Raw genomic sequence first — 17,675 nt, forward strand, 5'->3', positions numbered from 1 at the left:
ACAGGAAATTGACTTTCTGCCTGCGGGGTTACCGCTATATCTTCTGTACAGAAGGACTCAAGCCCATTTGGCTAAGGATACCAATCAAAGGCTAGAGGTCCTGAAGAGAGATCTTCCATGAAGCTTCTTGGCCTCCTCTATCATCTGTGCTAATATAATCTTACTTGGAAAATCTCCAGAGGTTTCTGGGGAGATGGTTATTTAATAGTGCTGAAGACAGTCCCTTCCACCTCTGCCTCCTCCCTGTCCATGGAGACTTACCTTTGCATCCCAGAGAGGCTTCTGCAAAACCAGAGTATGGAGTTGAAGGGGAAATGGATCCAGTATTCTCCCATTCTTTCTTCTCTCCATCTTCAGGCCAGATATGCTTGATCTGCGTCTCCTCTGTTCACAGAGGTGAAGAGGACTATTGGGCCTGTAATTCTGAAGAACAGAGGGAAAAAAAAGTCTAAAATCTTAAGTATTTTTGTCTTCCTTAAATTAAAATAATGGCTTCTGACAGGGAAGCTGAGAGGGAGCAGGAAACCGGGAGAACACATACTGTACATTAATTAGCATTGCAAGGAGAGGTTTCTGCAGATGCATATAATCATCTACTTCCATTTCTCAAAGACTTTTAGCAAAGACATCTGATATTAAATTAATGTAGAAGCTGGTAAGAATTCTTTTAGCTACTACTCCATGGCTTGATGTTTGGTTTTCTCCCCCTTGAATTTACCAGTTTAATAAAAAAACCAAAAAAAAAAAACCAAAAAAAAACCTGCTAGCAAGAAAAAATAAAAAAAAAGAAGATGAAGGACCAGATCCTGGACCCTGTTGATTTGTGGCAGTAAAGAGTGCATACATTGTCCTCATCACACTGGTCCAGCTGAGGAAGAGGAGAACAAAGTTGTTTCACATCTGGTCTCCATTCTGCCCTTAGGGATACAATCAGGGATAGGCATGGAAACTCAATTGAAGAAGCGCCCTTGAGTAGCCCTCTCTGGATCTTGTCCCCTCTACTTCTAAAATAAGGGGATGAAGAAGGTGACTGTAGTGTTTCAAATGAGAGAAAGAACTGGGACAGGTTCTCTAAGATTAAAAAGGATGAAGTGCCTTTGGGGAGGGTGTCTTTGCAGGTTACTGTGATGGCCTGTGTCTACCCTCCCAGTTGCTCTTGGTAGGTGCTTAGGTGGCTAATGGCCTGACTCCTCTCCCATATGATAGCTCTATCACAGTTGCTTTCTCAGGAAGTATGTAGGTCTTTCTACTCACGAATCAGAGCATTACAGAAATGTAGGGCTGGGAGGGACCTCAAGAGGTCATCTTGTCCAGCCCCCTGCAGTGAGGCAGTACCAAGTTTATCTAGACCATCCCTGACAGAGGTTTGTCTAACCTGTTCCTAAAAATCTCCAATTATAGTGATTCCACAACCTCCCTTGGAAGCTTATTCCAATATTTAACTATCCTTATAGTTAGATATTAGGAAAAACTAAGTGTCCCTTGCTGCAGATTAAGCCCATTACTTTTTGTCCTACCGTCAGTGGACATGGAGAACAATAGATCACAGTCCTTTTTATAGTACCCTGTAACATATGTGAAGACTTATCACATCCCCCCTCAGTCTTTTTTCAAGACTAAAGAGATCAGTTTTCTTTTTAAACCTTTCCTCATAGGTCAGGTTTTCTAAACCTTTTATGATTTTTGTTGCTCTCCTCTGGACTCTCTAATTTGTCTGCGTCTTTCTTAAAGTGGGGCACCCAAGCTTGGACATAGTACCCCAGGTGAGGCCTATCTTTCCTGTGCATCGGGCTAGTTTGCTGTAATGCCTTTAACATTGTCTCTGAGAAACTGTCATCTCTTCTGAACGCCTTTTTCCCTTAGATTTTCTTCCCATGGGACTTTGCCTACCAGTTCTGAGTTGTTAAAGTCTGCTTTTTTTTTTTAAGTCCATTGTCCTTATTTTGCTGTTCTCACGCCTTCCTTTCCTTAGAATCATGAAATCTATCATTCCATGATCACTTGCACCCGAATTGCCTTCCACCTTCAGATTTGTAACCAATTCTTCCCTGTTTGACCAGCCATTTTAGACTTGATTCTGACTATCAGCCTACACAATTGTAGCCGTTCTCCAGGCTACAGCTATGCAAGGATGAAGAATTGGTTTGAAAATTTTAAGCCATGTATCACAAAAGTGAAATGAAACATTGAAAACATTCTTCCTACTGGAGAATCCTCATATCATTGAGCTTGTATAGTGATACCTTAATGGAAAAAAATATCCATGGAGTTATGATTAAGTATTTTCACATGTGAAACTGCAATTATTAACTGAATTACATCACTATGGCCTGGATCCCGCAAAGGGATCCACCCACATGGAAGACACCTTATGTCTATGCACATTCCACCTTATGTCTGTCTGTGTAGGTTTAGTGCTTATGGTTGCAATAAACCAAACTGCACATTCTACCAGTGAATATAACAATAATAAAAGGATTAAGAGAAACTGAAAAACTTTGTGCCTGTAGTAGATTAACAGCAGATTGCTATGAGGAAAGATGGACCGTGTGGGTTGAAGTGATTCAAAACAAGTCACTGTTCTAATTTTTAATACATTACAGTATATATTTATTTTAATTCATAACCCATATTGCCTCAACTGTGCTATGTTCTTTTATCTTCTATATCTGTCACCTCTCCTTTTCTACTTAGGCAAGAAAATAACACGTACTGTCAATAATTCAGTTCTCCAATAGGAAGAGTATCTAAAGTTTACATTCCTTCATTAGGTATTTAGTCACTTTTCACAGCTTTAAAAAGTGTTTTCTTTGTTAATTATCCAAATAAACAACAGCACTCATGTTCTAAACCAGTGGTCCCCAACTTTTTTTGTCTGACGGGTGTAGTCGGCGGGCAAAATTTGGCGGCATTTCAGCAGCAACGCCTCTGGATGACGCCGCTTGCCACTGACAAGCGGCGTCATCCAGAGGCGTTGCTGCCAAATTTCGGCGGCATTTCAGCAGATGCTTGACTGCCAGCCAGGACACGGGCGCATTTAGATGGGGACCCCTGCTCTAAACCCATCTTTTCCTTCTTTCTTCTCTTGCACGGATATCATGGCATTGAATTTACTGTATCAAAATTATCTCCATAGTAACATTTTAAGACATTTAAAGACAAGATTACACATTTGCTGCTGGAATATGCAAGTCTAACTCAGTTGAACTCCATAGAGTTGTGCCTGCTTATGTCAGCAGTTAATTTGACCCTAAACATAAGTGGCACATTACTCTTGTTTGGGGAGGCTTACATGAGCGCTGGACCTGGACCGTTGCCCCACCCCCACTCTGCCCCACTCCCTGCTCCATCTCTTCCTTCCCCCACTCTGCCTGTTCCCCCAAGGCCCCCCCGCCCATGCTGGCTCCTCTCTGCTCCCCTCCCCTGAGGCCTGCATGCCTGCTGTTGGCTCCTCTCTGCCCCTCTCCCCTGAAGCCCCTGCCTACTGCTTGCTCCATTCCTCCTCTTCCCATCCCTGTTACTTGCCCTTAAGGTAGGAAAAAAGTGATGGGACCATGGCACCCTGACCTCCCGTACCAGTGCCTGTTAGCTGAATTGCTCCGGCATCAGCGCACACGGCGTCTCACTGGATGGCCCAGATGTGGGACGACTTCTCCTGCTGTGTGTGCTGATGCTGAAGCAACTTGAGGGAGGGAGCGGAGAAGAGTGAGCGGTAGGTGAGGGTAGCCTTGGGGGAAGAGGCAGAGTGGGGGTGGGAAGAGACAGCATGAGGGCTGAGCCTCGGGGGAAGAGGCCAAGTGGGAGTGAGGTCTCAGGGCCGAATGCAGGCAGGGCCACAGTCCAGGTGCTGGTGGCCCACCCCCGACCCCTCGCATGTATAGGGAGCTTCTGGCAGCAATGCTCCAAAGGCAGCAGGCCAGCACTCCTCTAAAGGGAGGTAACCCATGCCGCATCTGGCATTTTTTGCCCCCTATGTAGCCAGCCTTTTTTGGTGAGACTTAGCCTTCCCAAGCCTCAGCCTCCCTAAGCCTCTTATATGCACCACCAGGGAGCCTAAGGCTTAATTATTTTGACTAAGAACTCCTTGTCTCTATTTGTTTGTGAAATGCCTACAGCATGTTGGCAACTCTATAAATAAGAAATAAAATAAATAAATTGCAAGATTCAGATGAGGGGAAAACTGAGCGCAAGGGAGATTTTTTTGTACAAACATGTATCTCCGTATCAAGTGACCACCCAAGGGATCAGTTAAAAATCAGTTACTCAGTGGAGATTGGTCTCTAACTAGAAAGGTCAAACAGTTGCATTTGGAACCCTGGGAATGCCTTAAATCGGGCGAGAGAGTGGGTTGCATATTGGAAGTCAGCCTTAGTGCAGTGCAGATTTCAGTGTTTTCATTACAATTACAAGGAACATAACTGGCAAACCAAACACCATTTTGTTGGGTCTTTTTGGATTTGCCCATGTGAAAGTCCCCCTAAGAAATCAATGTAACAACCAAAACCTTACTTTGACTCAGTCTAACACAGCAATACAGTGCAATTATGCTTATCTGAATATCCTGGAGAAGTTTAACTGAGTATGCATAATCAAGTTTTCAGATAACTGGAGAATTTTGTGTATTTGCATTTCAGAAAATGTTGGACCATAATCCTGTATCGGAAAGTGAAGGTTCAGATGTGAGATTCTGGTATTCTGCCCTTAAGATTGACATCAGACAAATAGCCAGACAAGCTGCTTTGTCTGTAGTCTCTGCCTGCCTCAGTTGTAATACCATTTCCAAAAGGTTCAAGCTCAATGAAAGCAGCATTGCTCATGTCTTTGCACATAACCAGCATCCTCATGTTTGAACTACAGTGGGGTGGTAATCAGAAAAAAAGTTTTCTTCAGAGTAACAACTTTAGATCACTCCACTCATTTGACAGTCGAGATTTTATTAAGTAAAATTCAGAGGTGTAACAGAATAATTACCGGTGATAATGTGCACACTTGCTGTGGAAGTCATAGAGGCACAGTGATCACGATGTCATTTTTCAAATCAGACAAAACATACATATTAAATACTGAGGGTGAAAAAATCCTCCACACCAAATGTAAATGAAACTAATTCCCCCAGAAGTTTCCTATGTTAATATTGTTACCTAAAAGGGCCATTGGAACAATTAATTCACTAATACTCTTGGTGCTGCAGTCCCAAAAACTGTCGATAGCTGTTGCTTTTTCATGTACTCCATACAATCTTCCTAATTTGCGGAAAATTGTGACTCTTATTCCACTCACAAGTACATACATTCTCCCCTCTCTCTATGTATGGATTACATGAAAAAGCAAAGCATCAGCCAGTGTACAAAACCTGAGCAGTGAACAACCTAGTGTATTTAGTTTCTTTCTTCTTATGACTTGTTCATGAACAGACTGAATTTTCTAAAATTTGACAAATTTCTGTTCACGTCTCATACTTTTGAGATTGATCATCAGTATTGTAGGTTGGAGCGGTTTAACTAAGTTGCTATTGGTCAGATAAGCCATATTGATAGTATCCTTTCTGTTCCTAATTTTAGTCATATGAAAGCTCTTCCAACATCAATAATGAACTTTATTTTCTGCTTAAACATTCAGAAATGGGGTCCAAGCCCCCATTCCAGCACTTGCACATCTGAAGAACAAGGATCTAGGCCTTAGTTCTTCCTCCTAGTGAGAACAGGGCACAGTAGGGTTTTTTCTTGGATGGGAAATAAATGTTTAACTGGAAGTGGATGGGAGTATTTCAATTGATGAAACAGCTTCTGCTGTTATTTGTTTGAAATTCTATTTTTTCCCTTTGGACAAAGAATGAAAAGTAGAAAAATTCAAGTTTCAAGGATTTTATTTATTGATTAGAACTGAAAGGTTGAAAGGAATATACACACTGGGGTGGCAGTTCAGTCAGCTCTAAGAGCTTGTCTACACAGGAGCTTAGGCCAGAAAGACAGGCCAGGACTAAAGCAGCAGATCCCCTGGAGGGAACTCTGGCATGAACCTATCCTTACAGTTTATTATTTGCTGTAGTGCCGTGCTATCTTCTATTCCAGCTGCCCGTTAGCCACAGCTATTTTAGATGGATGTGAGCTAGGAACTCTTCTGTGTATCCAACCTCCACCTCCCTCCCCACTGCCTGTTCAGCCTCCCCGCCCTCATCCATGTTTCCAAAACAGCAGCTGCTCCACTCAGGCAATCAGCCTCTCTCTCATGCTAAAGCAACAGCTATCGACAGTTTTTGGGACTGCAGCATCAAGAGTACTTGCTCATCTGCCTATTTTGCTTTCCTCATCTCTCATCTCTCCTATCTGGCAAACAACCCACCTCTTCGCCCCAATTCACCAGCTCAAAATGGCAGCAGGCCGCATAGCACAATCACAGCCTCTAATCCCCTATGTAGTAGAAAGAGAGCCTGAGCATGAGACCTGTGCAAGGCCTAAGGCCTTAACTAAAGTCAGGCCTGCCCTGTTACAAAGCAGATGTCTGCTGTCCAGTCATGAACTTGGCAAGAAGGTATCTGCTTTGTAACATGGCAGGGCCTGACTTTAGTTTGGGCCTTAGGCCTTACACCAGGCCCTTACACCAGGCCTCATGTCTCAGGATCTCTCTTTCTACTATACCCCACTCATGGCACATTCAAATAATGAAAGACTTCATTTGTGCAAGATGCAACGGTTTAGAGTGGTTAGAGGAAGACAAGTTTGGTTAGTGTTCATAATTTACATAACATACACATGGATATTGCATACCTGGTAAAAGATTTCAAAAGGTATAAACAGGACTGCTCTCTGCTAGTTGCAGAACTATTTTTGTTAATTCTATTTAAATGAAATGGAAAAATAAACTCATGATCACTTGAACCAAGACTGTCCTCTAAAGCCAGTTCTTCTATGAGGTCCTCACTACTTACAATACTAATTCTAAAATGGCATCATCTCTTGTTGGTTTGGTGACTATTAGTGAAGAAATCTGTCTATTAAATCCAGGAATATCTGGATCCTACCATTAGTGGTATTTGTTCTCTAATCTACATCTGAGAAATTAAAGTCTCCCATAATCAACAATTCCCAGTAGCCTTCTTTAGCTAAGGAAGGCCACTATACTCAGGGCTGTGAGGAATTTTTAAAGCATTCATTCATTACCATAATACCTAGGCACTATCATGTATATGTGTATGCTACTCAAAGGGAAAATTTGGGACCTGAAGGCTGACAGCGCTGGTGTTGGTTACAGTAGTAGTAAGAAACAGAGCTGTGGGTTGAGTATGGGACAGAGAATTGGGAATGCCCATGTTCCAATCCTGGCTATGGTAATGATTCTCTCAACTTGGGCAAGTCATGTAGCCTCTCTTCCTCAGTTTCCCCATCTGTACAAATGGAGATAATACTTATCTGCCTCACAGCAGCATTTAAGGACCGTTAGATGTTTTTAGAAAGCTATGTAAGTGCTAAGTATTAAAAAAAGCAGATGCTCAAAAAGAAAGCCAAGTTAAATAACTATACTGAAAAGGAATTAGAAGGAAGGCCTACAGTAATCATCTGGCTGGAATGCCAGGAATAAGAGGCCAGAGAGAAGGAACAGAAAAACAAACATTTGCTTTTTCCTTTGTAAATCAAATCGACACATCAGAAGCAATGCAATCTGCTGTTTGTACAGAAAAAAGTAGAGAGGAAGAAGGAATGGGAACATCTGCTCCTAAAAAGTCCTTAAAAAAAGAGTAACTATGCTGAGCTAGGGAGGAAACTTATGGAGAAGCACAAATGGCGAGAAACGGGACAGTGGGAGGAAAAGTAAAAGAAGGAATGGAAAGAGATGATAGAAACCAACAGCATTCCAGAACAGGTACACCATTAAGTTTGAGCTCCAGACAAGGTTGGCCTTAGATGTGCTGGTGCCTTAGGCAAAGATACTTTGTGTCCCCACCACTTAGTCCACAAGGAAGCAGTGAGGGTCAATACTATCAGTACATTTGTTTTAAAGATCTGTATATCTCATCCTTGGGAAATGCCCATGAACTGCACAGACCAGCACAGATATAGATTAAAATAAAACATTACACTCGCTGATCTTAAAGTTCTGTCTTTCCTAGCTTTTTCTATTTCAGCCTCTCTTGCTTTAATCATCATTAATTGTGTCTTCAGTCTATTTCTTTTTCCTCTTCTCTCCCTTTATTTCTCTTCACTTCTCCTTCTCTGTTCTCTCATACTCTTCCATTCCCACCTTCCTCCTCTCCCCATTTCCCAAAAGTTTTCCTGCACTCACTTTCCCTATATTTCACTAACTCAGCAACTGGCAGCTCTAGGAATCATCAGACCTGGGTGCCCAAACACTCCCTGTGGCTGTGGCTCCAGCTCCTGCAACCACCTTACACTCCCCCATCTTAGGGAGAAAGTGCAGATATTTCCAGAGTGGGTGGCTTGACTAAACCCATCCCTCACTCCTCTGCCTACTGCTGCTTTGACCATACCCTACATACTCAGGAAGGAAAGGAGCATGGTGATCTTGGACAGTGGCTAGCTGGCCAGATTGTTCCATCTCGAGCTGCTTACACGTCCTGTTATCACTACTGTTTGTCATCAGGTCATAGTTTGTGGGCAAGGCAGCAATAAAACCCTTTTTAGTGGTTCCTTAGGCAGATCTTAGAACATAATACTGAATCTTCATTCCCCCGCCCCCATCTCTATATTTAACAGCTTGCTTAATTGGGAATTTAAGCTTTTTAAAATAATATAAAATTCAGACATACATGCACACACACACTCAGATTATTTTACCTGTTGATCTCAAGTATGACTGAGTTAGGATAGCAGGCAGGGCCAGGACTAGAATCCATCCGTCATAATATATGGAATCACTGTCTTAAAGAGACTGTTGCCTAAAGTGATTTCACACAGCTCAAATTCCAGCTTTGACGCCAATGTTCAGCAGCAACCACACCCGTTTGTACAACAGAGATTCTAGTGACAGAATAATATACCATAAATAAATCTACCATTATAGCAGGGGTGATACTTCTGGTGTTTGCTTCTTTGATTACTGGAGAAAAATAGTACATAGCACCACAGCTTACCTTTCTCACCTCTTAATCTATCACACACACAGTGCAAAGCATTGCTGGGCTATGGTACTATCTAAGATACTATACTGTATGAAATATCACTGAAGGTTAGATATATCAAATGTCTAAATATCATTGAGTACAGTACTTGCAAAGCTAGATAGTGACCTCAAAATAATTGAGGAAGGGAAGGCGATACTTGTATCTGACACCTAATAAGTGAAATCTTATGGACAACCGGTCCTCTTCTGAAGAAATCCATATAAGTACTTAATCAGGATAATGCTGGTTCCTCAGCCAGATCAACATTCTATTTTGCATGCAGGAAAAAGCCAATGCAAGAGCATTTTAAAGTGCCTGCTGATATTGTTTCTATGCATCTGAGGCAGAGTATATTAATAATTAATAAAAGCGGAACCTTGCATAAAGAGGAGTACATCCTTGCTACATGGTTAGCTTCCTGATTCAAAGATGTCATTTATCTATTGCAGCATGAAGGCAACCTAAAATGTTGCCAAAAGATTCCCCGGAGATAAGGTTTCACTCTGTAAGCCAGAGATCATTTGGATAGTGATACAGACTGCAAAAAGCTCCTTCAAGGACCAGGCATCAGAAAAAGCACATAAGTTATTAGTCACTGTAGAACACTACCACTAGCATTACTGTCCTTTTCTGTTCTTACCCTGTCACTTCTTGGCATATGGCATTAACTTAAAGGAGCTTACTACAGAATCTCCTTCCGAAGAGATTGAAATGAAGTGCTTTGTGGATGATGCTGCCTCTGTCCTGAAATACTGACATTTGACTACAGACCCAATTTCCAAATGTGGGCACTTAAGAGCCCAAATTGGAATTTAGGACCAGTATACCCATGTTGGCACCCAGAAAAGGACACCCAGTTTGAACATTAGCCTCTTTCTCTATTTGGGGGCAGTGTTATCATTTATACGTGGCCGGTTTTGGTCTTGAGCTTTCAAATTAAAGGGAAGACAGGTTATCTGAAGCCTGGTAGAGCACTGCAGGAACTGTCCTGATCTCTAATTAAGCATGGACAATATATTTTGCCATATTTTAAAAACAATTATTTGAATGCATACACCTCTCGAAGGAGGTAGAAATTTGATTTGTCTGTTGAAAATGTGTGTGTGCGCAGATGCTGGAGTGCCTTATGTGTACCCGTTATCCAGCATCACTAATTACTCCAAAAGTTAGACCAGGTCTGCACTAGGAGTGTTTTGCTGGTATAGCTAGACTGATATTCTATAACAGTAAAGTGAACTAGTGTGGATGCAATTGTACCAGCAAAACTGTGCTTTTGCTGGCATAGCTTATTCTGGCCTCCTGAATGAAATAAGCTATACTGGCAAAAATCTACACTAGGGGATTTGCTGGCACGTAAGATAAGTCAAGGATCACACCTCTTCACATTACTGACCAACAAAGCTGTGCTGGCAGTAGTCTGTAGTGTAGACCTGACCTTAGCAATTCCATGAGGAATGCATTGCATTTTAGGGTGATCAGGTGTCCAGTTTTCAACCAGAACGCCTGGTCAAAAAGAGACCCCTGTGGCTCCAGTCAGCACTGCCAACCGCACCGTTAGAAGTCTGGTCAGCGGTGCTGTGGCACTAAGGCAGGCTCCCTGCCTGCACTGGCTGCACACGGTGCCCCAGAAGCAGCTGGCAGGTCTGGCTCCTAGGCACATGGGCCCAGCAGCCCCCTCCCAGACACTCACCCTCCGGCAGAACCGCTGCCTCTGTCTTCTACCCCCAGCCAGGACACTACTTCCGGCTGCGAAGAATGAAGGGCAGGTGCTGTGGCCAAGAGGAACTTGGAGAGAGGTGGCCATTGTTGCACAGCACCCCCTGCGGGGACCCAGCACCGCAGGCCACAGTGACACTGCCCATGCGCAACACTGGATAGGACAGGGTTTGCAGTTGGAGACTCTGAGCAGAAGAAGCCTCCCCGGTCCCCCATATGCCTAGGAGCCAGACATGCCAGCCGCTTTGGGGGCACCATGCGGAGCCAGCACAGGCAGGGAACCTGCCTTAGCCCCGCTGCGCCGCGAAACGGAGCCACCTGAGGTATGCACCACCTGGCCGGAGCCCACACACCCTGCCCCAGCCTTGACTCCCCTCCCACACCCAAACTCCCTCCCAGAGCCTGCACTCCCTCCTGCACCCCAACCCCTTGTCCCAGCCCTGAGCTCCTCTTCCACCACACTCCAATCCCCTCGACTCCAGGCCGGAGCCCCCTCCTGCACTCCAAACCCCCAACCCAGTGAAAGTGAGTGAGGGTGGGGGAGAGCGAGCCATGGAGGGAGGGGGAATGGAGTGAGCAGGGGCGGGGCCTCAGAGAAGGGGCAGGGCTAGGGTGCTTGGTTTTGTGCAGTTAGAAAGTTGACATCCCTAATTTGCCTTCTGCCACCAAATGCAATATAGTCCATTAAAATTCTGTGTATTGAAAGACTGATGGCCAAACCCTCAGCACATATGTATGCAAACAGGTAATGATGCACAATAATCACACATTTGCTTCTAAACAGATACTTCCATGTGCACATAACTGGTGCTTGTGCAATTTCTTACACACACATATTTTGCCAATCCAGTGATAATATTTGAAAGCTTAGCCCTCAATCTGCTAAGAGTCTTGCTAGATGGCTTACATGGAAGTCTCCCTTAGATAAAGGCATAAAATTCCAAACATAGTTCTCAAGTTGAGTGGGATAAGGCCACCAGTACTAGATCTCCACCACAAACCAGGAGAAATTCCTCCCCAGCAAAGAAAAGAAAAGCCTCCTTCTCAGAGAGGCTTCATTTATTATCTTTAGATCTCACAAAAACAAAAGGAAAAAGTACAAATGCACTGCCCCATGCCAGCTCCTTGCTACTGAAATAAAAGTGGAGTATAGATAAAAAAAAAACTACACGTACATTGGAGAGTAGCCAGTGAGGTATTGAAATTAAAGTACTCGGCTGAAACACATGCCACCCCGGGGCTATTACTAGGAGTGATTTTTACGGGTCTGTACCTACAATCCCTTACTCTGTGAGTAGCTCTGCTAACTGCTTAGGATAAGCACATTGAATCTGTTCACAAGTGTATGGGATGGAAGGATCCAGCCCTATTTTTATAAATCAAACATTATTTTCTTTAAAAAGAACGAGGAGTACTTGTGACACCTTAGAGACTAACAAATTTATTTGAGCATAAGCTTTCATGGGCTACAGCCCACTTCATCAGATGCATAGAATGGAATATATAGTAAGAAGATATATATACACATACAGAGAACATGAAAAGGTGAAGTTGCCATACCAACTCTAAGAGGCTAATTAATTAAGATGAGCTATTATCAGCAGGAGAGAAAAATAAAAAACTTTTTGTAGTGATAATCAAGATGTCAACTGTCTGAAATGGGCCAAGAAGGTGTGAGGATACTTAACATGGGGAAATAGATTCAATTTGTGTAATGACCCAGCCATTCAGAGTCTCTATTCAAGCCCAAGTTAATGGTATCTAGTTTGCAAATTAATTCAAGTTCAGAAGTTTCTTGTTGGAGTCTGTTTTTGAAGCTTTTCTGTTGCAAAATTGCCACCTTTAAGTCTGTTACTGAGTGACCAGAGAGGTTGAAGTGTTCTCCTTCTGGTTTTTGAATGTTATGATCCTGATGTCAGATTTGTGTCCATTTATTCTTGTGTAGAGACTGTCCGGTTTGGCCAATGTACATGGCAGAGGGACATTGCTGACACATGATGGCATATATCACATTGGTAGATGTGCAGGTGAACGCGCCCCTTTTCTTTGTGTGAAAGGAACATGGCCAACCTTGAAATTATATTTTTTTAAATGATCTAATTTGCTGTATCATTAACATAATAGAAATTTAACATTAAAGTCTGCTTTGCAATCCTTTTTGGCTCTCTACTAATTATTAATTACAATTCTAGATACAACATAACTAATACTTTGTACTTGTATCAGCTTTCCATCTGAGGATCTTGAAGGGTTTTATGAACATAAATAAGTTAAGTCTGATGGCACCTCTGAGGTAGGTAATTATTATCCCTACTCTAAAGAAGCACTGAGGTTATGTGACTTGCCCAAGATGAATCAGTTGCAGAGCTGGGAATAGAGCCCAGGAGTCCTGACTCTAAGTTGCTTATTCTAACCACCTTGTTTTCCACATTTCATTACTGGAAATTTGATTTTAGCAATGAAAAATATAAAAAGAAAACTGAAGAGCTATGTGGGCCAAATCCTGAAATCTTTATTCAAGGGCAGATGGGTGTTGCCCCTCTCAAAGGAAAAAAAAATATCATGCAGGTTCCAAAGGGAGGAGAACTCCCATGAGATTACTTATAGAGAGCTTTTCCAGATCACTCCCAAGGTGCTGAAGAAGGGAAGGTGGCAAATGTTCTGGAAACAAAGCTGAGGTGAACCCCTGTTGGGTTTTTCTCCCTTGAGGTCCTTATTCACAAGGATTTTTAGCAGGTTCCATGATAGTGTCTGGTATATGTAAGACAGTGTGGGGTCACTGTGAGAACCACATGCCAGCTCCCTCCACGCACCTGGAGAATTCCAGGAGAGTCTGTTCACATGCATAGGGGATTGTAGGATCCAGCCCTAATTTTATAAATCAAACCTTTTCTTTATATTAAAGGAACATTATGGGCATCTCAGTGTAAAGGTGTGGGCAGTCCCTGCACACCTGCTTGTGGACCAGTCTGGCACTCCCGGTGTGCCCCACCTTAACATCCTCACATGGAGCTGCAATAGGTTCACTTTAACTGCCCAGGGCAAAGAGGAGCCAACACATTAACCAAATTCCACATCCCCTTTAATAAGGTTCAGTTAAGTACCCTTTGTATCTTTAAAAGTCTCCCAATCTCTACAGGTATGTGTACAGTGCAGCTGAGAGGCATCAATCTGAGCCTGGGTAGATAGACCTGCACTACCTCTATTGGACTAACATGCTAAAAATAGCAATATGGATGTTGCAGCATGAGCAGTGGCTCAGGCTAGCCACCCGAGTTGTAGTCCACCTGACCCCTTGAGCCTGAGCTTGGGTGGAGAGCCGAAGCCTCCAGGTGTGCCACAGAAGTCCATAGTGATAATTTTAGTATGCTAGCCTGAGCAGAGTCAGTTTGAGTCCATGCTACCCATGCTGGGAATCACACCTCCCAGCTGCTATGCAGACATACCCTTTATGTCAGTGGTCCCCAACCTTTTTGTGGCCAGCAGCACGTTCATGTTTTCAGAAGAGTGTGGCAGGCGCCAACAATTTTTCAAGGCTTATTTAATTTTAATTTTAATTATTCGGCAATTACTTTTTCACCTTACCATGTGAATTTGCTCTTTTTTTATCTACCTGTAAGAAAAATTAAGGAGTTTTTACAAAATAAATATCATAATCAGTTTTCATCTTATGTATTTTAAAAGGTAAAACATTGTTGAACTGCTGGTCCAAATATATTTATTATTCTTACTTTAACATAGAATGAAGCCTGCAGCCCCGGAGTTCTCTGTCCCCGGCAGGCGGGGGGCCAAGGTTTCTTTCCAGCTTAAGCCGTGGCCCCGCACCTGCCAGAGACCGAGAACACCGGCGCCTGCATCCCTGGAGTTCTCTGTCCCTGGCAGGGCCGGGGCCGTGGCTTCAAAGCCGGAGAGAAGCCGCAGCCCCGCGCCTGCCAGGGATAGAGAACACCGGCACCTGCAGCCTGCGGGCCCCAGCTTCTCTACCCTGCTGGGCACTAGGCAGGCACACATAAATGCCCCGGCGGGCGCCATCGCGCCTACGGGCACCACGTTGGGGACCACTGCTTTATGTGATAGCAGAATGGCAAAGTTATGAAATCAGAAATGTTAATTAAAAAAAAAGTTGTAGGTTGGGAACCTGCAGAAGAGGGTATAACAACCACTGCAGATACTCAGAGAGTAAAGTCCGTGCATGTAATACAATAGCTCAGTGCTTAAGTGAGAACAATCAGTGACAGCGGAAGCTGGGCTTTTAGAAGCCTTTAAGTTCACAGGACTTAATAGTCTTACGTTGCAGAACAGCAGGACAAAGGGGAATACTCACTCTCCCAGCATCCAGAACCACATGGTCAAGGCACATTCAACATTTGGGAAAAAAGAGGCAGAGGAGAGAAGGAGAGAGAAAGGGCTGTGAAGTTTTTCCACAGCAGTCGGGGACAGTTTGTATGCAAACACTGCTGGCAGGCCAGCAGGCAGTGCGAACACAGCTGTTCTGCAAAATTCCTCCATGTGACATTGCTGCTGCTTTTAATGTCTATCATCTTTGTCCAAAGCAACAGAAGAGATGGGCCTATTTTTGTTCCCTCTGGAGTCAATGGAAGTTTTACCATTAATGTCAGAGTTCAAGTTCTGCAGACTACTGAATCATTTTACGAGTTGACTGGTTTCCCTAAAAGACTTTAAGTTGTGCTAATGTCTGATCCTAGAGCAGCGGCTCCCAATCTTTCCAGACTACCATACCCCTTTCAGGAGTCTGATTTCTCATGCGTACCCCCAGGTTTCACCTCACTTAAAAAGCGCTTGCTTACAAAATCAGATATAAAAATACCAAAGTGTCACAGCACACTATTACTAAAAAATTGCTTGGTTTCTCATTTTTACTATATAATTAGAAAATAAATCAATTGGAATATAAATACTGTACTTGCATTTCAGTGTATAGTATATAGAGCAGTATAAACAGGTCATTGTATGAAATTTTAATTTGTACTGACTTCACTATTGTTTTTTTAGGTAGCCTACTGTAAAACTAGGCAATTATTTAGATAAGTTGATATACCCCCTGGAAGATCTGTGTGTACCCCCAAGGGTACATGTACCCCTGGTTTAGAACCACTGTTTTAGAGCTTTTAGATTTTATGCTCAATTGTCCTTTCATTTATTTATACTTTTGTGAATAAGGAGCAGTATTGCATTGGTGTGAAAGTAGTGCAAATAGAATCAGAGCCCTTACAGATTATACATTTGGGGGAGATTCTGCCACCCTTGTTCACTTAAATAAACTCAGTCTTTAACTGAGAAAGGCCCCTATTAATTTTACATGCATTTTAAATAAAAAATACTCTGAATATGCACACCTCGATTAAAAACTGCCTAAGGCCCAATCCTGCAAACACTTATGTACATACTTAACTTTTAAATAACAAGCAGTCCCACTGTAATTAATGGGGCTACTCGTATACTTAAGCACTTGCAGGATTGGAGTCTAACAGTTTAAAAGAATCAGGAGGATTTACTTTGTTAATTTACAGATTAAAGGCTCCCTATATACCAGGGGTCAGCAACCTTTCAGAAGTGGTGTGCCGAGTCTTCATTTATTCACTCTAATTTAAGGTTTCGCATGCCAGTAATACATTTTAACCTTTTTAGAAGGTCTCTTTCTAGAAGTCTATAATATATAACCAAACTATTGTTGTATGTAAAGTAAATAAGGTTTCAAAATGTTTAGAAGAAGTTTCATTTAAAATTAAATTAAAATGCAGAGCCCCCCGGACCGGTGGCCAGGACCTGGGCAGTGTGAGTGCCACTGAAAATCAGCTCGCGTGCCGCCTTCGAGACATGTGCCATAGGTTGCCTACTCCTGCTATATACCAACTGAAGTGATCCAGGGGACCACTAAAATGTCTCATATTCTTCAATGGTAACTGTTTTTTCAAGATATTGTCAGTGTGGATCCCACTATAGGTGTGCATGCATCTCATAAATCTGCAGTCAGATTTTATCTGTTGGGGCTACACGTGCCCTGTGAAAGGAAATACAGAACAGAGCAGCTGCATTCCCAGAATACTGGATATTCTTCTGGGAACACTGTGGACCTGCCCTGACCAGCATGACCAAGAATCTTAAAGGAACTGGCACCTGAACTTGCAAGCCCAATAGCAGGGATTTTTAACGAACCTGTAAACTCTGGGGCCATACCCTAGGACTGGAGAATTGGTAATATAGTACCTATTTTTAAGAAAGGGGAAAAGTGATCCAAGAAACTACAGGCCTGTTAGTCTGACCTCAATTGTGTGCAAGGTCTTGGAGCAAATTTTGAAAGAGAAAGTAGTTAAGGACAGAGGTAAATGGTAATTGGGATAAAATACAATATGGTTTTACAAAAGGTAGATCAAGCCAGACCAACCTAATCTCCTTCTTTGAGAAGATAACTGATTTTTAGACAAATGAATGCAATTGATCTAATCCACCTGAATTTCAGTAAGTCATTTTATACAGTTCCACATGGGAAATTAGTTAAATTGGAGAAGATGGGGATTAATATGAGAACTGAACGACAGATACGGAACTGGTTAAAGGGGAGACTACAATGGGTCATGCTGAAAGATGAACTCTCAGGCTGGACAGAGATTACTAGTGGAGTTCCTCAGAGATCAGTCTTGAGACCAGTCTTATTTAACGTTTTTTAATAATGACTTTGCCACAAAAAGTGGGAGTGGGCTAATGAAATTTGTAGATGACACAAAGTTGGGAGGTATTGCCAATATGGAGGACAATCACAATATCATACAAGAAGATCTAGACAACCTTGAAAACTGGAGTAATAGAAATGGGATGGAAC

Source organism: Mauremys mutica, chromosome 6 (genome assembly GCF_020497125.1).
Source record: "Mauremys mutica isolate MM-2020 ecotype Southern chromosome 6, ASM2049712v1, whole genome shotgun sequence".
NCBI classification, from domain to species: Eukaryota; Metazoa; Chordata; order Testudines; family Geoemydidae; genus Mauremys; species Mauremys mutica.